General features: G+C 44.7%; 1 protein-coding gene across 5 annotated transcripts in view; it reads right to left on the minus strand.

Moving 5' to 3' along the window:
* Window positions 1-17,078, minus strand: part of PDE4B (phosphodiesterase 4B) — a 667,172-nt gene that overhangs the window by 60,582 nt on the left and 589,512 nt on the right. The gene's annotated exons all lie outside the window — the stretch shown is intronic.

Consider the following 17,078-nt stretch of genomic DNA (forward strand, 5'->3'; position numbering starts at 1 on the left):
CTTTCCAGTGTTGGGCAGGACATTGCTCGGTGTGCCATAGTGGGGGTTCCTTCCAGTTCTCCAGTTGTAGAATTCTGCTCTGTTCTCTGGAGGGCTGAACCAGCAACAATGACGGGATCTATTGGATGCAGATTTAGGTTGGATGCCTGGGAAAGTTTCCTAACTATGAAGTGGAAGAGGATGCTTTGACAGGGGCTAGCCTTCCCTTTCCAATGAAGGGAACATTGGAAGTTTGCTTGGGATTTTACAGAAGGAATTCTGTTTTAGGTGTAGACCTCCACTCATCCTTTGATCAAAGACTTTGGAGCCAAAATGCGCCTTAGAGGCTGGCCGGCCTTCACCTCCAAACGTCTCTTTTTACAGAGAAGACCCAGAGAGGTTATGATTTTCCTAAGGTTACACAACTAATTAACATCTAAGATGGGATTTGAACTCAGGTTTTCTTCCTGACTCCAAGGCCTGTGCCCTCTCCACTGGGCTAAGCTGCCTCTTTGATATAAGATCCCTTTCTCAATTCTGATAAATCACTTAGATAGTGCAATGGATAGAGCTCGAGGCCTGAAGTCAGGAAGACTTGAGTTCAAATGCAGCCTTACAAACTGGGTGACTCAGGGAGTGGGCCAGTGACTTAACCTCTGACTTCCTCAGTTTTTCCATTTTTTAAAATGGGAATCACCATCTGTCTGCCTACTCAGGGTTATTGTGAAGATCCAATGAGATCATCTTTGTACAGTGCTTAACAAAGTCTCCACCCATCTCCCCATTTTCAAATTCGGACTTAAAAAAGGAAGTAATTGAATGTACCTTCCTTCCAGCCCCCAAACCTAAAACAAATGGAGTTCAGTGAGGAGACAAACCTGACTGATACAGAGTGTGATGAAGGAGCGTGGGGGAGCAACACTATGGAGGCCTCAAAAGACAGACCGGAGGAGCCCTTGTGGGCCCCCAAGTCCGGCACTTCTTGGGGAAGACACATCTGGCTGAGCATGGGATGGGCTTGAGAGAAAAGACCGAGCAGCTGGAAGGCTTTGGCAGTAATCCCGCCACGAGGTGCTGAGGGCTCCCTTTAGGGTGGAGGCCATGGGAACGGCCTGAGAAACCTATTGAAAGAGGGAATATTAGAACTTGGTGACAGATTGGATCCCAGAGATTTGGGAGAAGGAAGTCTCAGATCCCTCTATATTTTCAAGCCTGAGAAACTGGAGGAATGGACAATGCTGTTGACAGGAACGGGTTAAGTGGAGGGGGGTACATTTGGTGGATAAGATAATTAATGGTGTGATTCTCCTGCTTGAAAAGCTTCCTTAGCTCCTCCTGGCTTCTGAGACAGAAGAGGATCTTTTTTGCTTGGCTGTCAAACCCTCCCATAATCTGATTCCAACCTTAAATGGCTCCACACAACCTCCTTTCAAACAACACTCCAGCCCAAATGGGCTCTGCAGTCCCCAATCAGGGCACACCATCTTTTCTGGCCATCCTTGTACAGCTCCTCCCGGAAGGCTTTCTCCTCCCTTCTGCTCTTGGAACTCCAGGGGTTCTCATCAAAGCTTATCTCAAGCTTTAGCCATCTTCCCCTTGTCTGTTCAGGACTGGTCCCTCCCCAGGCTCCCAAACTGACTTTGAATTTACATCTTAGCTTTTCTATTTACTTCTCTGTATACATGATTTTCCTCAGTGGTAGAATGTAAGCTCTTGGAAAGTAGTTTCTTTTTCATGCTTATCTTCACATGGTTCTAGTTAAAGAAATTAAAGCCATTTCTCATCATCAAAAATGTTCTAAGTCACTATTGATTAGAGAAATACAAATTAAGACAATTCTGAGGTACCACCTCACACCTCTCAGATTGGCTATGATGACAATAAAAGATCATGATGAATGTTGGAGGGGATGTGGGAAGACTGGAATGCTAATACATTGTTGATGGAGTTGTGAACGAATCCAACTAATCTGGAGAGCCCAAAGGGCTATCAAACTGTACACTTTTTGATCCAGCAGTGTCTCTCCTAGGTTTCTATCCCAAAAGATCTTAAAGGAGAAAAAGGGACCCACGTGTGCGCAAATGTTTGTGGCAGCCCTTTTTGTAGCGGCAAAAAACTGGAAAGGGAGTGGATGCCCATCCATTGGAGAATGGCTGAATAAATTGTGGTATATGAATGTTATGGAATATTATTGCTCTGTAAGAAACGATCAGAAAGGATTTCAGAAAGGCCTGGAGAGATGTACATGAACTGAGGCTGAACAAAGTGAGCAGAACCAGGACATCATGGTACACAGCAACAGCAAGATTATGCATCGATCAATTCTGATGAATGTGGCTCTTCAACAATGAAGTGATTTGAGCCAATTCCAAAGGACGTGTGATAGAGATATCACACGGAGAGAGGGACCTGTGGGGGCTGAATGTGGATCATAACATAGCATTTTCACCTATTTTTGGTTGTTGTTTCTTGTTTTTTCTTTCTCATTTTTTTTTCTTTTGACCTGATTATTCTTGTGCAGCACGATAAATATGGAAATATGTTTAGAAGAATTGCCCATGTTTAATATATGTTGGATTATATTTGGAAGACAAGGTTATGCAAGAGTGAATGTTTAAAATTATCTTTACTTATATTTAAAAAATAAAAAGGTATTATAAAAATTAAAAAAGAAAAAATATAAATCTGATCTGTGATTAATAAAATGAAAAAATAAATTAACAAAAAATTGTTTTGGAGAAAATAAATGAATTCATTCTTGATTTGGAAGAAGAAAAGAAGCAAGGCTGAATAAGGCTTCCTGACTCCAAGGCCATCCCTCTTTTATACTGCTGGTAAAAGGCCACGGTCTCTCACTGCATCCAGGGCCATCGCCAGTCACTCTGATCATATCTGGTCATTGGAAGCCAGAAGGCTCTGGAGGGGAAAGTGGGGCTGGTGACCTGGCCCAGCCCTCCCTCACTCAAACCCAATTCCCTTGGTCGTTATGGGGTCACCTCCCCGATGTCATGTCCTCTCTAGAATGAAGGACAAGGAACAGGATTGGAGAAGTACGGTGGCGTTCTTCTGCACAGACATTCTCCCTCCCCCCCCCAGGTCACATCCTCATCACTCTTTGTCTAGGTCAGGTGATGTCTCCCTGCCCCTGCTCCATTTTATCCTCCTCACAGATGCCATGGGGTTCCCCTACTCCAGAAACATGGCTCCAGCTGCTCTGGCACATGGCAGCAGCTCCTCTGATTGGCTTCTACCCACTGTTTCAGCCTCTTCTCCCCTTATTCTGGAGTCCAATGATACGGACCTCTTTACCACTCCCAGGGCACGCCCTCTCCTGCCACCTGCCTTTGTCCCCAGTCCCGGCACCTCTGAGTCACACAATCTCTCATTCCTTTCCACAGCTGAAGCACCTTCTACCTGGGGGGGGGGTGATCTCTCTCCCAGGCTAATTTCTGCACTTTTGTGGTAGTTTTATATATTTACAAATGCCTTAGACCTCCATATTGTCTCCTGAGCTGTACAGCTCTTAGCACAAAGGCCGTACAGAGTAAGCACTTAATAAGTGCTCATTCAGTGCCTGGCACAGAGTTGGCACTTAATAGACACTTATTGAGTGCCTGGCACAGAACAGGCACTTAGTGAACATTTATTGAGTGACAGACCTAAGCGGATCCTGGGAACAAAATCCACGCAGAGAAAACTTGCAGGCTGTCCCCCTTCCCCCCTTTCTCGCCCTCCCCTCCTCCTTTTCAGCTCTCCTTTATGTGTTCTCTTTTCCCAGAAGAACACAAGTTCTTGGAGGATCTCAGATTGACTTTTTTTACGGCTTCCATTTGTATGTCCTGTGCTCAGGAGAGGGCTGGCACATAGTAAGTAATAAATGGCTGTCGACTTATGACGAGAAGAGCAACAAAACAACCACTAGTTCAGTGAACAGAGCAGCTGGAGCTGAGTTCAAATCCTGCTGCAGAGCCTTGCCAGAACATAACTCTGCCTAAGTCCCTTAGCTTGTTCGCCTCAGTTTTCTCAGCTTTAAAATAGGGATAAAAATAGTATCTACTTACTTCCTCAGATAGTTGTGCAGATCAAGTGACCGTTCTAAAGTGCTTAGTAGAATGCCTGGCACATAGTAAGTCCTATCACTAGGAGCAGGGCAGCTAGTTGGTGAAGTGCACAGAGTCCTGAGCCTGGAGTCAGGAAGATTCATCTCCCCGAGTTCAAGTCTGGCTGCGGACACTTACTATGTGATCCTGGACAAGTCACGTCACCCTGTTTCTCTCTGTTTTCTCATTGGTAAAATGAGCTGGAAAGGGAAATGGCAAACCCCTCCATATCTCTGCCAAGAAAACCCACAGAGAGTTGGATATGACTGAAAAACCATCATCATCATCATCATCATCATCATCATCATTCATATCTACGTATGAGTGTAAATATATATGAGTATATATGTATGAATCCTTTCCCTCTATCTTTCATTATCTTTCCATTTGTCATCTATCTATCTGTCATCTGTCTATCCACCATCCATCTATCTATCAACCTGTCTATAATCCACTCATCCACCCATCCATCCATTACCTACCCATCCATCCATCCAACACCCATCCATCCATCACCCATCCACCCATCCATCCATCCATCCATCCATCATCCCATCCATCCATCCATCCATCATCACCCATCCATCCATCACCCATCCATCCATCCATCCATCACCCATCCATCCATCCATCCATCACCCATCCATCCATCCATCACCCATCCATCCATCCATCCATCCATCATCCCATCCATCCATCCATCATCCCATCCATCCATCCATCATCACCCATCCATCCATCCATCACATCCATCCATCCATCATCCCATCCATCACCCATCCATCACCCATCCATCCATCCATCCATCACCCATCCATCCATCCATCCATCCCCCACCCATTTAATCTGCTTGAGATTTGACCCTGGGGAAGGCGCCACTACTGGCAAAGACCTCCTTTCAAAGGTGTGATTTGAGCTACGTCCCCAAGAAGGCTGGGAGGCTGCAGCAAGGAGGAGAACTTTGCAGACTTTATGGAGCAAAGCTGCTCCAGCTTCACTCTGGTTTCCTTATCCCATTTCAAACTGCTTCATGCCTGGGATCCGGCCCAACAGCCGACATCCGGAGAGGTAGCATGGCGCAACAGAAAAGCTCCAGGCTTGGGTTGGTATTCTGGCCCTGATCCTTATTAGCTGGAGTGACTGTGAGGATGATGATGGTAACTTGCTCTGCAGAAAACCTTCCTCAGGGCCCAGACAAAGCTTCCTGTGGGACTCCGGTGTCACTTCTGAGCCTCAGTTTTCCCATCTGTAAAGGGAGGGTTCCGCTTAGTTTCCTTGGGCTCTCCGTGGCGGAGCCTCTTCCAGCTCTCTGGAGCATCCTCCAACGCACCCCCTCCCAAAGCGTGGCTGGGTGCCGAGGGAGGCAGTGGGCTCCTTCTCCCTGGTGGTCTCTGCCCAGACCTAGGCACTTGTGTCATGATCTAGAGGAGATTCTCGGTCAGGGAGAGGTTGGGAGAGATGGTCTTCAAATGTCAACACTTTGTGCTTCCTTAACAAACACACACCCTTTGTTCGCCCATTGCTCCAAGCACAGGTCTCTGTATACAGGAGGCGATCCATAATTGCTGACTGCATAGCAGATTTCACAAAGGATGCTGAGAGAACGGGCACTCAGGTCCTTTTTCCCACAGCTCCTGCGTTTGTGTGCTTCTGAGTGAATGTGCAGGATATGCTGGTAGGAGCCTGGGAAAGGCTGGACTCGCTGCAAGACTGAGCTGCCACACCCCGCCCGACTGGCCCAGCTGGCTTTGCACCGGGCGCCTCCCAGACGAACACCCTTTATCTCAGTGCCCAGTGGTCATGGTGACTGGCAGGGCATCCGCCCTTGGCAATTGTTAAGACAATGTGCAGACAGGTCTGGAGGAGAAAGGCCCCTGCCATTTCCAGGAAATCTTCTACCCCCACCCTGCGGGTCACAACAACCCTAAAGTCTGAGGGGCAGCAGAGAGGAGCAGGTTCAAATCCCACCTCACCTGCTCTGCCTGTGACCTCGCCTAAGACTCTTGTCTCTAAACATTCATTTTCTCATTGGCAAAGAGGAGGGGGCCCGAGCACATGTCCTCTCCTGGCAGCTCTCTTGGACTGCACATGCCGAAAGTCTCCTTCTCCCCAGGCTCTTCCTCTGATGGGCTGACTCCTCCCAGATCTGCCATTTTCCAACATGGCAGCCAGCCATATTTGCAAGACCCTCCAGGCCTCTCCCTTGACCCTCTGGGCTCTCTCTTCAGAGGCTCCATCTCCTTCCACCTTTCCCACCTTTCTCCCTCTTTCCAGGTATTGTTTTCCTCACAGTAAGTGCTTAATAAACGCTTGTTGACTCTCATATATAAAATGAGATGCACCCAACGACCTTGTAAGGTCCCGTCCCGCTCAAAATCCAGAAACCTTAAACTCTGGACTCAGCAAGTGAAGGTGCTGGTCATGAATTCTCCAGAAAACCCTCGGCCCCTCACCAAGGGGCTCGTTGTGTGATGCGTATTCTGGTCCTCAGCATCGTGGTCTTAAGTCTCCGCTAGACTTAAAGTTTTATTTTATTTTATTTATTTGCTGTTCCTCACCAGCACCTCTCTAGGGTCTCTCTCAAAGCTCTGCCCACAGTAGATACCTTAGAATGTTTACTGCCCTGTGCTATTCTGCACATAAATGGTGCAAGGGTTGGATCCTGCTCCTGAGAGGGGACAGACCGAAAGCTTCTGGGGCAAGGGGCCATCTGCTATTGCTCTTTTCTGGTTACTGGGTAGGATTATTTATGATATTTTATAGGCCGACAAAACAGCTGCTTTAGCAATCCAATCAAAGTGATGGGTTTTAAGCTCGTGGGGACGGCTCCCGGGGCAGATGCGATGATATATAATACCTTCTCCTGCTGCCATCAGGCTCTGATTTCTCCCACTTGTTTTATTGTCCATAGTTTGGAAGTTCTGAGTCCTCAGCAGGATGACATTTGTGTCAAGTGTCATTTTTACATTTTGATGGATCATCGTCATGTTGAGGTCTTATCTACAGTGACTCTCAAGCAGTCATTTGGTCAGTCAACCAGCAGTTGTTGGATGCTTACTTTATGTCAGGCACTCTCCTAAGACTGGGGATTCATGGGAAAAGTAAACACAGATCCTGCCCTCCAAGAGCTTACCTTCTAATACTGGAGGCCATTATAAATAAATAGATAAAACAGATAAAAATAAGTAAAATAGATAAAAATATTTACAAATATGTAAATTTAAAATATTTACATAATAAACATATAAATCAATGTAAATTTATAAAATATAAATCAATAGATATGGGCAATATACATCTATATGGAGTAATTAGGTGTTGCAATATAGAGAGAGCTTGCCCTGGAGTCCGGAGGACCTTTTTTCATTTTTTTAATTTAAGTAATTTAATTTTAAATTACTTACTAGCTTCATGACCTTAGGCAAGTCCCTTAACCCTGTTTGCCTCATCTTTAAAATGATCCGGAGAAGGAAATGGCCAATCCCTCCAGTATTTTTGCCAAAAAAACCCCAAATAGGGTCCTGGAGAGTTAGACTCAACTGAAATGATTAGACAACAGCCATATACATACAGGGTCGATGCAAGGTAATCTCAAAGGAGAAGGCACCGGCAGCCCGGGGAACCTGGGAAGGCCTCCTGGCAGAAGGTAGCACTGGACTGAGACCCGTCCAAAGTCAGGGATTTAACGAGGTTTGGGTTGAATGAGGACATTCTAGGGCCCAGTCTTGTGTTTGAGGAACGGCGTGCTGTGGCCGGATCCCAGGACGCATGAGGGGCCGGGGAGGGTGGGGAGCCAAGTGGAAGTGAGCTGCATTCATAATAATACCGGTTCCAATATCATTATTATTGTTGTTAGCGCCCCAAGAAAAATCTGTGAATGGCAAAGAGCACCTACAAGGTAACCAGCAGCAGAGAGCTCTCAAAAGAAACTTTCTGCTCCTCTGGGAGGTTTCCAAATCTCACCGTAAGCCGGCACTCGGATCCCTAAATAGCTAAGTGCCGAGAAGGCCCCGGAGTCTCTGGGGCAGCCCGTGTGGAATACGGGTTGCTCCATTTTCGAAAGCCCCTGTCCCAACCATCCTGTCCACACTCTCAGGCACTTGGGGACATTTCATCCCGTGTCCTAAGCCGCATCGGGTCAAATTATTTATATTTGGATGATCATATGGCCCTCTCAGGACCTTCCCAGAGAGATATTACCGGATACCAGCTGGCGTTCCTTTAAACCTTTTTCCAGACCTCTCCCAAAATGCTAAGAATAGCCCATTAACACCAAAAGGCCCCAACTCTTTTGGATAATATTATTTTCCTTGAAAATAAACGTGCGTCGTTCAAAGACAAATTTTTATTTCATTAAAAAACAAGAAATAACAATATCCTCAGTTAATAAAATAAATAATTTTTAAAATATTATTGCTTCCTAAGTACTAGAGTCACAAACACACAGGTTAATGTAAGGTCGTAAGACAGATTACTTGTATTATTTCATTCACGACCACCCTATGAAGTAGATCGCACAGGTCGTTGTCCACTGTTCCCATTTTAGAGATGAGAATAATGAGGTGCCAGAGATGAAGTAGCCTGCCTGTGTTTCCACAGCCTCAGTTCAAACCGATTTTAATATTTGCCAACCGTGTAACTTGGGACATAAGATTCAATCTTTGTCTGCCTCGGCTTCTTCATCTGTAACATAAGGTAATTTGGCCTTAGGGAGCCCCTGAAGTTCCTCCCAGCTCTACATCTATAATCCAACACAATTTACAGAGGATCTCCCCAAGTAAAATCAAGTGAGCAAGCATTTATTAAGCTCCTACTGTGTGCTGGGCATAGGACTAAGCCTTGGCTGTAAAATGAAAGTATTTCTAGCATTTTCTATCTCAGAGCCATCTAAAGGCCCAATATGACGTCTGCACAGCACTTTGTAAAGGTATTTATGTCGCTTTTGTTCTATTGGACGCACCGGGTTATGGCAAGACCAGGTCTCAGAAGACTTGAGAAGGCTAAAGAAGGAGGAGTGTCATTATGATCTTTATGGAGAGATGGATCTGACCACAGTGTCCAGGGTGGCTTTTGGAGCAGGATGCTTAAAAGGGACAGAAGGACCTAGAGGCTAGCAAGGCTGCTGTAAAGAATTCTGAGTTTAGTTAATAAGGGCTTGACCCTTATTTCTGGAGGAGCCAGAAACAGAAAGGGGCGTGAGACCCTTTCAAGGATTGGGGCAGGAACAAGACAGCTCCGGCTTTCCACACCGGGTGACTGGGACGATGATGGGCCCCTGGGAGAAATCAGGAAGGCAGAGAAGGGGGGGTCTGGCTGGGGAGAAGGTTTAACTCAGCTTGCTGGACAGGGACCTTGACCTTGAGGGGGAACATTTTAGCAACACCTTAGATGGAAGACTAAGGTGAAGAAACTTGGGGAAACTAATCAATCGATAAAGTGCCTACTGTGTGTCTCCCCAAAGACACTCCTTGGGTAATTGGGTGAGAAGTTCCCCAAGTTCTGGGTCTCTGGCCCACTCTCTACAGTGACTATTCCAGAGATTCTCTTCTCACTTCCAGCTTCTCTCGCCTCATAATCAGCCATACTTTGTGGAGAAATCACCTTTTGCTGAGGGCTTTCTCCTCCTCCTGAGCGGATAACCCCCTCCCTTTGTCTTCCCCTCTCTGCCCCTTGATTTCAGATTCTGGTGAAGAGGTCCCTTCTCACCAAGATCTGGCCATCTCTCCTCCCACAGGCCCGGCCGGCTGTGGCCATTTCATCACTTCCTCTCACTTCCTTATAAACTCTTAACCATCTGGCTTCCAGTTTTGTCCTTCAGCTGACCTTGCTCCCCCTCAAGGAGCTCTGAGTGCCCAACGGATCCTTCACCTCCAACCTTCTGATTTCCTGCAAACTCTCCTGTCAATGACCCTTTCCTCCCAGGTATCCTTTTCTTACAGTTCTTCTCTAGTTCTCCTTCTACCTGCCTGATCACTTCTTTTTCTGGACCAGAATTCATGCCTTTCTCTGTGATGCTAGAAGTACCCCAAGCTCTGACCCAAACCCTGCTTATTTCTCTCTATACTTTCCGTGTTGGCCATTTCATTCACTCCATTGAGTTTATTTATGCAGATACTATTGATTTTTTCTTTATCTCTAATTTATAGAATAGAACAAGCATTTCCAAAATGTAATATAATAACAAAATACGATGCACATGAAACCGCAAGGTACAATTTGCTATTCCTTCTAAATAAAAATAAGGTTTCCATGCTTGCTTCTTTTTTCATTTTTTCTTTCCCCATCCCCTGCCCTAGAGATGGCTGCCACTGGAAACAAAGAGGCATATGTACACAAAATTATTCTGTACAGATTTCTATTTATCTGTTTTTTCTCTGTATAAGACAGTATCTTTCTTCGCATATGGTCCATGGGTAGAGTTTGGCTGTCCGTGAATTTGGATGGGAAACAATGACTTTCCCCTACCCCCTAATCTCCAACTGAAATTTAGCATTTCCTGCAATTATGAATGGAGGCAGTAGCCATTTTCCTGAGAAGTGGTCCCCAGACTCCAGCAGATGGCCAGAGGGAAACTACAAGAGAAAAGAGATGAAGAACTCTGGCTCTTCCTACTCAATTGGGCCGACTCACATAAAGGAGGGGGCCTAGAGTGCTTCAATTATCGCCCACCCAGGTCAGGGCTCCTCTGGGGTGTCTGGATTCTGAGTCTGGAGGCCACATCGCCTTCCAGAAGCACAAGAAACGGCAAGGCTGCATCCACTTGAGGCCGCCCAGAGTAGTGAGATGATTGGTGAATGTGTCCTAAGAGGGTCAATTAAAAAGAACTGGGGAGATTTGCCAGGAGAATACCCGATTGAAGAGGAGTACAGGATGGTCCCAGAGTATCTGAGGGCCTGTCATGTAGCTTGATTCCAGGGGGGGAAGTAGAATCAAAGAGAAGCAGATCTGGGCCTTTTTAAAGGAATTATAAAGCAGAAGCCGTCTGCCCGATGGGTTTCAAGCTGGGGTCTTCAAGAAGAGATTGAGAGAGTCTTTTGAGGAACATTGAGGACATTCTCTTTCAGGTGTGGGGTGAATGAGCGCCCCAAAGGTCCCTTGCGTGTCTTGGATTCCATGATCCATCTGGTACTTCCAAGAATGTATCTCCTGAGTTTCAAAGGGCCTTTTGCTGTTATATTAAATTGAGGGAAGGAGTTAAAAATAACCTGATGTAACCAAGTCCGGGGTTCTTCCCAGCAGAGGACTATTTTTTTGGGAGGAAGAATAATAACAGAGAAACTCAATGAAATGCTTTCCTGCATCTCTAAAAATAGCCTTCCCCTTCTGCCCCATGTCCACCACTGGCTGACATGGCTGTGGACAGCGTGACCTCTGCCTCACACGCACAGTCTGCCCTACAAACCCAGGCCTTCATCCTGGGGTGGGCCCTGACTGGGACACAATATCGTGATGCTCTGGGTGGGAGCCTGGGCCCGGGAGGGTGTGGCCATTGGCAAGCTAGAGGGAAAACTGGCTCCACGGGAGGGATTGCCCATGGCCACATTTCTCAGGGAAGAGTGGGGAGGGGGATCCATCGACGGGGCAGGAGGATTGGGGTTGGGCACCGGCCCCCCTTTATCTGTAAAGGGCTAGCGGGCCACCACAGCTCCAGGGATGTGTTCTGATGATTCTAATGCCTGCTGGAGAGTTGAAGGTATTGCTTCCTATCTGCTGGTGCACCAGATCAGTTTGGGCTGTGCAGCTGGGGACCGGAGCATGGAGGTCTGCCGGGGGAGCCCGATCAGGCTCTGTGGCTGTGCTTTTTAAATCAAATTGTATTGATATCTTTTGTTTCTGGGTCACCCACATTGCCCACTTGAATCTCTCCCTACAAAATCCTGCCTTCTAATAACAAAGGAAGATGAGAAAGAAAAAACGCTCAAGGAAAACTAAACCGACAAGCCTAAAGTTGTATGCAGTGTACCACCTCCATGGGCCCCCACTTTGGCAAGAGAGACTGTGTCTGGAAGAAAACACATGTTAACTCCTCCATTTTGAAGATCAGAAAATTGGGACTCGAATTAGCTGGGAGGCTTTTTTCCAAAGGCACAGGCAGAACATGCTAGGGCCAGGATTTACACCCTGACATCAAGTGAAGGCTGAGACTTAAACATGATTTTTGTGTCCTAATTAAACTGTGGGTGGCTGCCCGGGTGCTTGTGGAGGGACATTTTCCTGAATCACAGAGTCAAAAATTTGTATCGAGGAGAGGATGTTGGCGACCATCTACAGAGGGAGTCTACAAACTTACTTTTCAAAAATATTTTTATAATTGGACTTCAGGGCAATTAGCTTCCTCTGTAATCCAAGGCATTTTGTTCCATTCATCTCAAAACATTATTCTGAGAAGGGTATGTAGGCTTTTATTAAACATCCAAAGGACTCATGACCCCAAAATGGCTAAGGATGCCCAAACACTAGCAACCCTCCTGCGGGGATGAAGGGGAGGGGCTTAGACCAGTCTCTAGGGACAAGAAGGACTCCCTCCAGCTGCCTCTTAATAAGGGCTGGGACTTGGGATTGGAATCCAGTTCCTTGGTCTCAAAACCTAATACTCTCTCCACCACAATATGTCACTTTTTATCCTTTCATCTCTTTTTGCTTTGCAGATTATACGGAGCCAGATATTAATTAATCATCCATTGGCTTCCTTCCACTACCCAACCTTGGTTGCCTCCCTTTGTTGCCGGATGTTGATGGGTAAAAGGGCTGATGAATATCAGCCTAATCAAATTGGTTACAGAATTAGGACAGATAACCTGCTATACCAAATTATTGAATGTATAATTATTATTATTACATATTATTGCATTGAGTGCATTATTATTGACAAAGCGGCTTTTAGATTTGCTAGGTCTTTGATTTTTCCTTGGCTGATGGCCAGTTCCATTAGCTGATAACTGGGAGCTGAATTATCAGTTAAAAATATCAGTGTAGTCATTTGCAATCCAATTCTTGTCTTATTCAACTCTCAGATCCTGGAGATCCGAACCCTTGTTATCTCTATCTTTATACACTGAATATTTAACACAATGTCTTGCATAAAGTAGGTGCTTAATCAGTGTTTGTTATTACTAGTACAATTCTCATGATGCAATTTGCTGATGATTATTGAAGATAAAATGGGATGTAATGAGGAGGGGGAAGTATTGTATCTGGATCCAGAACATTTGGATTGGAATCCACTTAGAACCATCAGCTATAATGTTTTGGTGGGTTCCATTATCTTTCTTTCTTTTTTTTCCCTTTATTAAAGCCTCCCCCCAAACATATGTGTGTAATTAATTTATACTGCAACATATTGAACATGTATTGGTCAACCTGCCATCTGGGGCGGGGGAAGCAGGGGAAAAAATAAAACAAAAGGTTTGGCAATTGTCAGTGTTGTAAAATTACCCATGCATAGATCTGGTAAATAAAAACTATTAAAATATATTTAAAAAAACAAACATACGTGTGGACGATTATTCAACATTAGCCCTCTAAAATCTTGTGTTCCAATTTCTCCCCTTTCTCCACCCCTCCCCTAGATGGCAAGTAGTCCAATACATGTTAAACATGGTAGAAGTATGTTAAATCCAGTATATGCATTCAGATTTAGACACCATTCTCTTTCTGATAGGAACTTCCTCCTGCAAAATGAGCGATCTAGGCTCCTACCAAAATGCATTCTGAGAAGGCTTCTTTTTGCCAGGTGCCTGCTTGCTCCAGTTCCTCTCTGTTTCTAGGCTGACAATAAGTGGGTCACCCAATTTTTGGTGATCCGGGGGGCTGATGTGGCCCTCAGGGTTCATGGATTTACGTAGATGATGACATTGGTGGGGCGCACGATAAATCCAGAACATCTCTGAAAAGCCAGTCAACATTTTGCTGCAGCAGTACTTGTTTGGGTGCAGCTCTGCTGCAGTGTTCACAAGGGAGGAAAAAAAAAACTGTCCTTATAATTCATCTGGGCGTGACATCAAATCTGTCACTTATGAAAGTGGATCAATTATGTTCACACGGTTCAGAGGTTATGGGATGTGTTCTCGACCTAGTTCTAGACATACTTTAACTGCACTTGAAAAGTTGAATCTCAGGGCTATTGTTCACATTCTAAGGGTGGAAGGACTTTGTAACTTATTTTATTTCTCCTAGAGGTTTCATCCTCCACTGAAGCCATCCTTGAAAGCCTCACCGTGGCCTTGTGGAGTAGAAGGCAGCTTCTCAAAGATGGGAACAGCCTCAGAGCTGAAAAGCCTTGGCCAGTTTTCTAAGCTGGAAAGGTTTTAAACATAAGCCCTAAGCTGGATTGGGTGTTGGCCACCAAGAGACTAGTTCAGAGAAATTCAGAGAGGCTCATCACCAGTTTGTTCATGCATGATGAATTTTGTTCCCAGCCATAATGACTAGAAGTCATTCTACTGGGTCATGAGCACCTGTGTCGGAGAAATCTCAGCTCGCTGAGACCTTAGACCTTTAATGGGAAAGCAGAATGGTGTTTTAGTACCTTTTTCAGGCTGCATTTCCATAGTGCTTTACAATTCTCAAAGAGATTTCATCATGCAATAAACGAGGAGGACAATAAATATGATGATGATGATTGTGATAATAGCAATGATGTCAGAATTATATATCAGACAGAGGCTTGCTGTCATCTCCAGGGACCTGTGCTAGCGAGGACCCATAACTAGGAGGCACTCCCTGCTCTCATCTGCTCCACAGAATTCTTCTTATCCTTCTGGACAACGTGAGCTTTACCTTCTACAGTAAACCTTTGACCTCAGTTTCTAGTGCCCTTCCTCACTAATGACCTTGTATCTATGCATTTATTCCATATAGACTCGTGTCAATGTCTACATCTATATTTCTATTTATATCTACATTATTATGGTGGAATACCGGTATTCCTATCCCTTCATCTCATCACATCTTCACCTCCATCTTTCTTTCTGCCATCTCTGATTCTTGTCTCATCTGATAGGATGTTATCCTTTCTCGATCTCCTCCTGGACCATTGTTTTGTCACAGCAGAGAGGCTCAATGAAACCATGCGATACATCATATAGAATAACCCAAGAAGGACAGGTTCTGACAAAAGTCTGAGAGTCTCTGGCAAAAAGGGATCCACTGGAGAAAGAAATGGCAAACCACTCCTGTGTCTTTGCCAAGAAACCCCCGTGGACAGAATGAAAAGATGACAGCAGAAGATGAGCCCCTCGGGTCGGACAGCTCCAGCATGCTGTTGGGGAAGACCAGAAAACAACTACAAGGGGCTCCAGGACTAATGAAGCAGCTGGAATAAAACCTAAAGGAAATTCTGTTGCATTTGCATCTGATGATGAAAGGAAAGTCTGATGCTGTAAAGATCAATATTGCACAGGAACCTGGAATACCAGATTAGGAACCAAGGTAAACTAAATGCGGTCAAACAGGAGAGAGATTTCACATTGACGTCTTGGCTGTCAGTGAATACACATGGAAGGGAACGGGTGAATTTAATTCAGGGACTCGGTACATATGCCCTTAGAAGAAATGGAGCAGCCATCATAGTCAATAAAAAAGGTGTAAAAGTAAATAATGGGTATGATCTCAAAAATGATAGAATGATTTCTATTCAAATTTAAGGCAAACTGTTCAGGTTACCAAATAAGTGAGCTCATTTCACATGTCAGCAAGCTTATGTGTATGTATAAGATTCTGCAAGCCAGTTTTTAACAACTATGTGCACTGGGAATTACAAGAGCAGGCTGGTACAAAGAAGCGCAGAAACTAGAGACTATTTGCCAACGTTGGGGGTTTTGTGGAGAAAGCAAGGGAGCTCCAGAAAAAGAAACAAACAACAACCTACTTCTGCTTCATTGACGACATTGACTGTGTGGATCACAGCAAAATGTGGCAAACCCTCCGAGATGGGAGTACCGGATCATCTTCCTTGTCTCCTGAGGAGCTTGTTCTTTCTTAAGGACCATGCTCTAAACCCAAAATCACTCAGCTCTCATTGACTGGCCAACAGGAGGTCCCAGGCCAAGCTCCAATTGTCCATTGCTTAAGCCTTGATTCATTCAGAGTGAATATAAATAGTCATGATCTTCTCCAAAAGTAAAGGACAAACAGCAACAACAATAGTTTAGGCCAAGAAGGAACAATTAGAATTTAAATAGGAAAAAAATAAATTTGTTTAAGATCGGGAGAGGGGTAGGGTGAGGGTGCCTATCACCACCTTTTTATTTAACCTGTATGCAGAATACATCATGTGAAATTCCAGGCTACATGAATCAAAAACCAGAAGAAATAGCGATGATCTTAACTATGCAGAAAATATTACATTGATGGCAAAGAGCCAAGGAGAATTAAGAAGTCCCTTGATGAGGATGAGAGAGGGGGAGAGTGTAAAGTTGGATTGAAGCATAACATCAAAAAACTAAGATCATAGCAATTGGTCCCCTCACTTCCTGGCAAATAGAAGGAGAAGACATGGGAATCGCATTAGAACTTAATGTGCAACAAGAAAATTGGATTTACACATATATATTGTATCTAGGTTATATTGTAACACATGCAAAATGTATGGGATTGCCTGTCATCAAGGGGAGGGAGTAGAGGGAAGGAGGGGATAATGTGGAAAAATGAATACAAGGGATAATGTTATAAAAAAATTACTCATGCATATATAATGTCAAAAATTTTATAAATAAAATTAAAAAAAAAAGGAATAGCATTAGATTTTGTGTTCCTGGGCTCAAAGATCATTGCAGATCATTTCTGATTTCCTTCACAGGCTCATTGTACACTATTTCAAAGTCCGATTCTTTTTGTACAGCAAAACAACTGTTTGGACATGTATACGTATATTGTATTTAATTTATACTCTAACATATTGAACATGGATTGGTCAATCTGCCATCTGGGGCAGGGGGGAAGGAGGGAAAAATTAGAACAAAAGGTTTGTCAATTGTCAGTGTTGTAAAATTACCCATG

Source organism: Sminthopsis crassicaudata, chromosome 4 (assembly GCF_048593235.1).
Source record: "Sminthopsis crassicaudata isolate SCR6 chromosome 4, ASM4859323v1, whole genome shotgun sequence".
NCBI lineage: Eukaryota > Metazoa > Chordata > Mammalia > Dasyuromorphia > Dasyuridae > Sminthopsis > Sminthopsis crassicaudata.